The 8,380-nt window shown below is 46.2% G+C and overlaps 1 long non-coding RNA gene across 1 annotated transcript; it reads right to left on the bottom strand.

The window, feature by feature from the left end:
- Positions 1–3,148: 3,148 nt before the first annotated feature.
- Positions 3,149–4,608, bottom strand: LOC138765739 (uncharacterized). The gene is made up of 3 exons (XR_011358629.1): positions 4,327–4,608; positions 3,960–4,113; positions 3,149–3,216 (listed from the first exon to the last, which is right to left on the bottom strand). It is a non-coding gene; the product is annotated as an uncharacterized lncRNA (long non-coding RNA).
- Positions 4,609–8,380: the final 3,772 nt, after the last annotated feature.

Raw genomic sequence — 8,380 nt, 5'->3', positions numbered from 1 at the left:
AATCTCCTCGTCACATTATACCTCCCGACCGCCTAGTACCAGTTGCTACTTCTGCTCTGCAGAGACTGCCCCCCGGGAAGACTTATGTGCGCCCCGCGCTCCGTAAACGCATCTTGAAGTGGGGGCATTCCTCTTTGGTGGCCGGGCATCCAGGAACTAAAAAAACTGGACAATTGATCTCCCGTCACTACTGGTGGCCCAATCTCCTCCAGGATGTCAAGGATTTTGTGGCTTCCTGTGCAGTCTGTGCCAGGAATAAGTCTCCTCGTCAAAGACCTGCCGGCCTACTTTTGCCCTTGCCAGTCCCGGACCATCCCTGGCACCACATTGGGATGGATTTCATCACAGACCTACCTCCATCTGCGGGCAATACAGTTATTTGGGTGGTGACGGACCGCTTCTCTAAAATGGCTCACTTCGTGGCTCTTCCTGGCCTACCCTCTGCTCCTCATCTGGCTCAGTTGTTCTTCCGACACATCTTCCGCCTGCATGGACTTCCTCTTCACATTGTGTCCGACCGAGGCTCTCAATTTGTCTCTAAGTTTTGGCGTTCCCTCTGCTCGCAGCTCCAAGTAAAGCTGGACTTCTCATCAGCCTACCATCCCCAGTCTAACGGGCAGGTGGAGAGAGTCAATCAGATCCTGGGTAACTACCTACGGCATTTTGTGTCCAGCCGCCAAGACAACTGGTCCGATCTCCTTCCATGGGCGGAATTCTCCTATAACCATCTGGACTCGAGTTCCACAGGCAAGTCTCCTTTCTATGTGGTTTACGGGCATCATCCTCGTCCTCCTCTGCCTCTCTCTCCATCCTCTGGGGTCCCAGCCGTGGAGGAGCTGTTATCTGACCTGCAGTCGATCTGGGAACAAACTCGACAGTCCTTACTCAAAGCCTCTGAACGCATGAAGGACCAGGCGGATAAGAAGAGGAGACCTGCCACGAATTTTCGTCCAGGTGACAAAGTCTGGCTCTCGGCCAAATATGTTCGACTCAAGATTCCCAGCTACAAGTTGGGTCCTCGATTCCTTGGTCCTTTTTCGGTGCTAAAACGCATCAACCCTGTCACCTACAAACTCCGCCTGCCTCCTACTATGCGGATTCCGAACGCCTTCCATGTCTCCCTCTTGAAACCTGTGGTCCTCAACCGGTTCTCCGATCAGTCTCCGTTCTCTGTACCACAAGCCGTCTCAGACGACGTCTACGTTGTTAAAGATATTCTGGCCATGAAAACTGTCAGAGGGAGACGTTTCTTCCTGGTGGACTGGAGAGGATTTGGTCCTGAGGAGAGGTCCTGGGAACCCGAGGCTAACATCCTGGATAAAGATCTCATCAAGGGATTCCTGCAGGCAAGAAAGAGGGGGAGGCCAAGGGGGGGGGTACTGTCATGGCCGCGGCGGCGTCCCGTGCTCCGGGCCGCCGCCGTGACCGCCATCCTGCCCAGGCAGCTGCCGGGGTCCTGGTGCAGGGACCCGGCGCTGCGGTCTGTTCGGCCCCGGGGGGCGCCTCACCTCGTCCCGCTCCGCCTTCCGTCTGTGCCGGCCGGCGCGCGCGTCCCCGCCTCCTAGGGCGCGCGCGCGCCGGCTGTCTCAGATTTAAAGGGCCAGTCCGTCCCTAATTGATAGTTGCACCCAATCACTCCCTATAAATCCCAGCATGCCCTGTCCCCTGTGTTGGAGCCTCTACATGCTTCCCATAGCGTTTGGCCCAGCTCCCTGTTGTTCCTGATACCTGTCCGCTACCTGGTCCCTAGTCCTTGTTCCTGTTTCCTGCCCGCTACCCAGTCCCTACTCCTAGTCCCTGGTTCCTGCTTCCCGTCTCACTGCTGTTCCTGTGTTCAGCCTGTCACCTGCGGTACGCCTACACGCCACTGTCAGTACCTACTCCTGCCACGCCTCGCCTGCCGTCACCAGCAACCAAGCCAGGGGTAGCGACCTGGGGGTCGTCTGCCGCAGCAAGTCCATCCCGCTTTGCGGCGGGCTCTGGTGAAAACCAGCGGCCCCTTAGACTCCGCTCCCTGGTGAGGTTTGTGCCATCGCTGGTGCCGGTCCAGTGGATCCACTACTCCAGGCGTTACAGATAGTAGGCAGGAGGGAAAGAAATCAAGGAGGAAAACTCACACAGACTGGAGATAGAAGCCAGAGCAGGTACAGGGCAGTCTGCAGGGCAGACTCATATAGAGGAAATAGAGCTCATATGGCATACTGTAAAGACTGTAGAAGAGAAACTAAGCAAGTAAGACCTATGGAAAGTATGTTTTTGTGCTATAATAAGTACAAAGTAAGAATTTAAAAAAATGCTTTTTGAAGAGGTCCATAACTTTTATTGGTAGGATGGATGATTTCCTGGGTTACAGATGAAAGCATTATCTTATATTTCTCACAGTTCTAATTGCAATATGCGACAGAATAGAGGAGAGAAAGATAGAAGAATTGCTGCTGTTTACTTTTATGTGGTTTCCACCTTTACAGTTCCTTTAAGTGAAATTGGAGGGATGTGCAGGGTCGATTGATTCTCATGTTTCCTGGTGGCTGAACAAAGACTTTAAATGACTGAATACAGTGAAAGACATATGACCGGCATAGTTTTCTCCTCGGCTGTCATCAGCACATCTGTCCATCACTGTCATAGCTGTCTTTTCCAGCTCAAGGACGTTCATGGCTTGAAGATGTATGTGGTTTGTAAATGTTGCTCTGACGGGATTTCCTATTCCTAGCTTTCTTATGTAGTATTCTAGCATCAATACTACTATAATGGTTTAGGAGTTTGTATGGTGTTTGTGTGACTGCAGCTAGGCGTTATGTATAGACAGGGCCGTCCTCTGTTTAGCTAGGGCCGGACAAGCAGAGTTTATTTTGTGTTTTGATTGAAGCCAAGGCTGTTTGTTAGTGTTTGTACTGGACAATAAATGCAGGCAAAGCTTGTACTTGTACTTTTCTCTGTGTTTCTGCCTGTTGACGGCTGTTCACACTGCCATCCCACCCTCTACTGAGCAAATCCTCCTGTTGCAATCCTATTCTATACACAGGCAATATCCCCTTTACATTGACCGTATATTGGTAGACAGCAGTGCTCCACATTCTCTGCAGAACATTCAATTGAAGAAAGAAAGTGCTCTTATCCAGTGACTGGATATATGAGAGTTACTCACTTTTTCATTTATCCTAAACCTGAGCACGAGCCAAGCGATGACTGTAGAATCTGACATCTATGTAGAATCTGCCAGAGAAACATTTTAGATTACTTGCTCCAGCACAAATGTAAGTATAGACCCCCTGTGCCCCCATATAGTAGTTAGGTTTTCTCTGTGACCCTGTAAAGTAAAAGTCTCCCCTGTGTCCCTTAATATTAGTTAGGCACCTCTGTTTATCCCTCATATAGTATTAATCTCCTCTATGCGCCCATGTAGTAGTTAGGCCCCCATAGGGTGCCATCACCCGGTAGTTGGCTCCCCCAGTAGGTAGTATTCCTCATAAAGGCATCCCCTCTTTAGGTAATCCTCCTGTATTTGGCCCCCAGAATGTAATATCTCTGATATAGGTATCTCCCTTTTGTAGTATAAAAAACAAACAAAACCCCATACTCAGCTGGTCCCGTGGCCAGGCTTAGCTAGTGCTATGTGCAGGAAGCTGAGGATTATTCTATCTGCTCTCTAAGCTAATAACACCATGCAAGTTTTAAAAAATCTTTTGAAATTTGATTCAGTATATACCTTAAAGTGCCCGAACTAAGGTAGGGACCCCCCCCCCCCCCCTGAATTGCAGCCTTCTTGGTAGCTTCATCTGTGATTGACACAAGGCATTTTTTTCCCGATGAATACATATAATCCAAGCCTACATCTATTAGGTAATAAATCAAATGTTACCGGAAAGGCAATTTCAGTCTTCATTAAGATAAGCATGTAGAGATAATCTAACTCTACCGTATATGAAAATGATGTCAGAGGGAAAACATGTACTCACACGGGCGCTTATATGCGCTGCATTGTCCTCCATTAAATCATAGCCCGGCATGAAATGTAATTGCGCAGCCAGCATTGTCTGTATGCAGCAGCATGTCTGTGACCACATTGTGTTTTCCAATACATTACACCCAGTAGCAAGCCAGGGGTTAAACCTGTGAACGTAATGAAATGACTGCGTGTGCATTCTCGGCCCTAGCAGTTTCTATATTAAATAACACATTTATTATAATGTTTTGAACAACAATTCATCATTCCGGGGCAAATTCGCCATAGTACCGGGCCATCTGCTGCAAACTTCAGGAGCAAGGCTTTATAATTAAATAGAATAGTAATAAATGCTTATTGAATAAAATGATAATACTTACCTCCGCATAAATAAAACTTTGATTCATTGCTGCGCCGGCCGTTCTTTGCTGCGCCGTCACATGGTAAATAAGCAGGTTACCGAGAGAATAAATAACATGGAATAAAAAAGCTAATTACGTGTATCAGCACAGAGCTAACCTGTCACCAGCCCGAGGTGTGAATACAAATTACTGCCAGATATGACAGGGGCTCACCTTCAGCTAAAAGCAATGCTACACACATCATGCTAGCGGATGATACCTTTTATATATTCAGATACCAGGTTGACTTATTGAGAGCGAGCCTGGGCTGAAAAAGGCACCTGACCTAGTCAGAGAAAGCAAATAAAGTATGACCCGTGGGCAGGCTTAGGATGACTTTCCTGGCCATAAGTTTACAGAGAATTTTTTACACAGTCTTTCCTCTGGGTAGAAAATAAAAGCATCTTCACAGACATACCTTTACACATAACAAATTTTGCAAATGAGAAAGCAGTTAACATATTTTCATATATGCAAATGAGCAGCAAGTGCCCATAGGGCAGGGACAATCACCTCAAGTGCCCATAGGGCAGGGACAATTATCTTAAGTGCCCATAGGATGGAGCCAATTGTCTCACGTGCTCAGCATTTCCATCTCCTATTGGTGCTTGCCTCCTTCTCTTGCATTTGATTGGAAACCTCCAAGCTGTTATGGAAGCTGGGCACTTGAGGAGATCTCCCCGCCCTGTGGGCACTTGCTGCTCATTTGCATATAAGGAACAATTCTAATTGCTTGGCTTCCTACTAGAAATTCCCAAAAATATATTATGCATATGAAGGGATTTGTAACCTCTACCTGGTGCTGCGATTAGATATACTATGTGAAACATGACAAATCCCTTTTTAAAGGGCTTTGGAGAATTAACTTTATATTTCAAGGGGTTATGCAGGACAATGCCTTAACGCAGCGCTACTCTGTGTAGTATTACAGTTTAGTTCCATTGATGTGAATAGTAGAGAGGAGTAATAATACTACACACAACCTGAAGACAGGGATGGCACTGTTTGTGGAAGAAAGTGGCTGTGTTTTTGTAATCCTAGATAAGCTCTGGGAAAAAAAATAACATGTCACCAGCTAAACCACACACTGCTTTCTTCTAGGAAATGTGGTCTAGGCCAATCACTTTAATCCACCACCGCCACTGATTGATTGAGCAGGCTTTTCCTATGTGTTGGAAGGAGAACAGGAAGTGCCCAGTAGCAGAGATTGGCACTGTTAGAATAAGGGGTAAACTGTACCCAGACAGCTCTGGCAGGGACTTCTCTCTTTGAGAACAAAGGGGTCAAGCAGTTGAATTCCATCATGCCTGACCCATATGTCTACCAACATCATCTGTAGGTGGAGTCTTGGAAAAGCCCCCTACCCTTTTTACTGATGGCTTACAGCAGGTAAGATATAAAGTGAGAGATTTATAAAGAATGGGCATCTTGCTCACGCCAGCAAGAAAGCACAGATTCTTGCCTTTTCCCTGGCGTACGCCACTTATAACCCCAGCTCACTTGAATGGGGGGGAGGGCAGAGCAAGGAGGGGAGGCGTACGTCATGATAAAAATCTACACGGCTCCCAAGCAGATGTAGATTTGTTCCGCAATGGCACAGGGTCTGTTGGCTTTACTTGGAGGCGTACTCCTCTTAGTAAATCCGGACGGGGAACGGGGATGGGGCTATATTTACGACTGGCATACTCCTACTCCAGGCTTGATAAATGACTCCCAAAGTGTATGGGGACCTTTATTCTTAGATCCACTAACTGCAGACCATACTCCATGGATTGGTAACAGAATATGTATATGTATATGTAACATGTATGTATAAGTTTAATTGGAAAATCAAGTTTTATGGGTGTCCGCCTGTGCTGATGGATATATATGACAAGTTTCTCAGAAAAGTTACCTGAAGTACACATAAATCATAAAGAACCCTTATAATAATCCATCATAATGTTAGTATGTTGACTATAATTGGTGTTCTTTTTATCTGTACCTTGCACCAAGTATCAGCAGTAAAAAAAAAAAACTAGTCATTCCAAACTCGATGACATTAGTGCATAGTAAATCTATAACGCTACGTCCGTCTTGGTTGCTTATTACGGCCAGAGTTTGGGATTACCAAGCCACCAACATGAGAACATTTTAATCCATAGCTGTAAATATGGCGTGTAATGTGATGGAGCGCCGCAATTTATTGCAATAGGTAAACAATCTAGAACTCGGAATTGCATTTATTATTTATAAAGCTTCTGCTCCTCTGGATGTGTTTTGGATGACGACTAATAGTGACTTACAACCTGCAGATGTCACTGTTGTCGTTACCATTTGGCCGCCTGCATTATCCTATATATAATTCATTTAATTGCTTCGACTAAGTAGCGACAGCTGTTGTCCAAGTGATACTGGTCCACATTATACAATGTTAATTAACATGTGATCCATGCATGCCCGACATTTGACTGGAGGTACAATGTCGTAGTATGATTGCCCGCACATAGTAATGGGTGACTTTTTTTTTTCTAAACTGAACCAAACTGGATATTACTAAGCATATTTAGACCTAGTGTAGCATATGCTGTTATTCATGAGGCAACGAAGCACACGCCTGGTGGGTAATGAGGCGCTCGCTGCTAAACAAAGCCAACTTAGAAATGGAGATAAAGCTTAATAAATCAACCACAAGTTTTCCAACACTGACAAAACTTGTTGTTTAAGTTGGCTGACGCATCGGGATTGGGGAAGGATGATGATGGCTTCTTTAGATGTCAGGATTGCTCATTTAGTTTTTTATTTTCTCAGAGTTACTCCGGAGGGTGCTCCAGGATTGGTGCACTGGGGACAGTAGTTCTATCCACAGTGCACCAAAACAGCATACAGTATTTGCATATGGATGAAACTCCGGAAGAGGTGCAGAGGGAGATATCAGCAGCTTAGATGTTTCCTTTAAGCCTTTCCCACCCATCCACCTGTGCCTGAGGAATATTGTGCTTATGCCATAGTGAAGGGGATCTGCTACCTGATCCTGTTGATCTGACGTTGCTTAACCTTGTGCACTGTGTTGACCCTCCTATGTATGATCTTCATTACTGACCCTGAAACTAAAGAGTCTGCCAAGTCTTCATCCTGTACCTTACACTGAATCTGTGCAGCCTATTTCAGCTCTCTTGATGATGAATCAGTGCCGCCTATCTCAATTCTTCTGCCAGTACTTGATCCTGAATCTACACTCATCTGCCACTTTATTAGGTACACCATGCTAGTAACGGGTTGGACCCCCTTTTGCCTTCAGAACTGCCTCAATTCTTCATGGCATAGATTTAACAAGGTGCTGGAAGCATTCCTCAGAGATTTTGGTCCATATTGACATGATGGCATCACACAGTTGCCGCAGATTTGTCGGCTGCACATCCATGATGCGAATCTCCCGTTCCACCACATCCCAAAAATGCTCTATTGGATTGAGATCTGGTGACTGTGGAGGCCATTTGAGTACAGTGAACTCATTGTCATGTTCAAGCAGAAATCGAGACTCATCAGACCAGGCAATGTTTTTCCAATCTTCTACTGTCCAATTACGATGAGCTTGTGCAAATTGTAGCCTCAGTTTCCTGTTCTTAGATGAAAGGAGTGGCACCCGGTGTGGTCTTCTGCTGCTGTAGCCCATCTGCCTCAAAGTTGGCCGTACTGTGCGTCCAGAGATGCTCTTCTGCCTACCTTGGTTGTAACGGTTGGCTATTTGAGTCACTGTTGCCTTTCTATCAGCTCGAACCAGTCTGCCCATTCTCCTCTGACCTCTGGCATCAACAAGGCATTTCCACCCACAGAACTGGCGCTCACTGGATGTTTTTTCTTTTTCGGACCATTCTCTGTAAACCCTAGAGATGGTTGTGCGTGAAAATCCCAATAGATCAGCAGTTTCTGAAATACTCAGACCAGCCCCTCTGGCACCAACAACCATGCCACGTTCAAAGGCACTCAAATCACCTTTCTTCCCCATACTGATGCTCGGTTTGAACTGCAGGAGATTGTCTTGACCATGTCT

The sequence above is a fragment of the Dendropsophus ebraccatus genome, chromosome 10, assembly GCF_027789765.1.
Source record: "Dendropsophus ebraccatus isolate aDenEbr1 chromosome 10, aDenEbr1.pat, whole genome shotgun sequence".
Lineage (NCBI taxonomy): Eukaryota > Metazoa > Chordata > Amphibia > Anura > Hylidae > Dendropsophus > Dendropsophus ebraccatus.
Note: the sequence above shows the minus strand (reverse complement) of the source record. Positions and strands in the feature narration are given on the sequence as shown.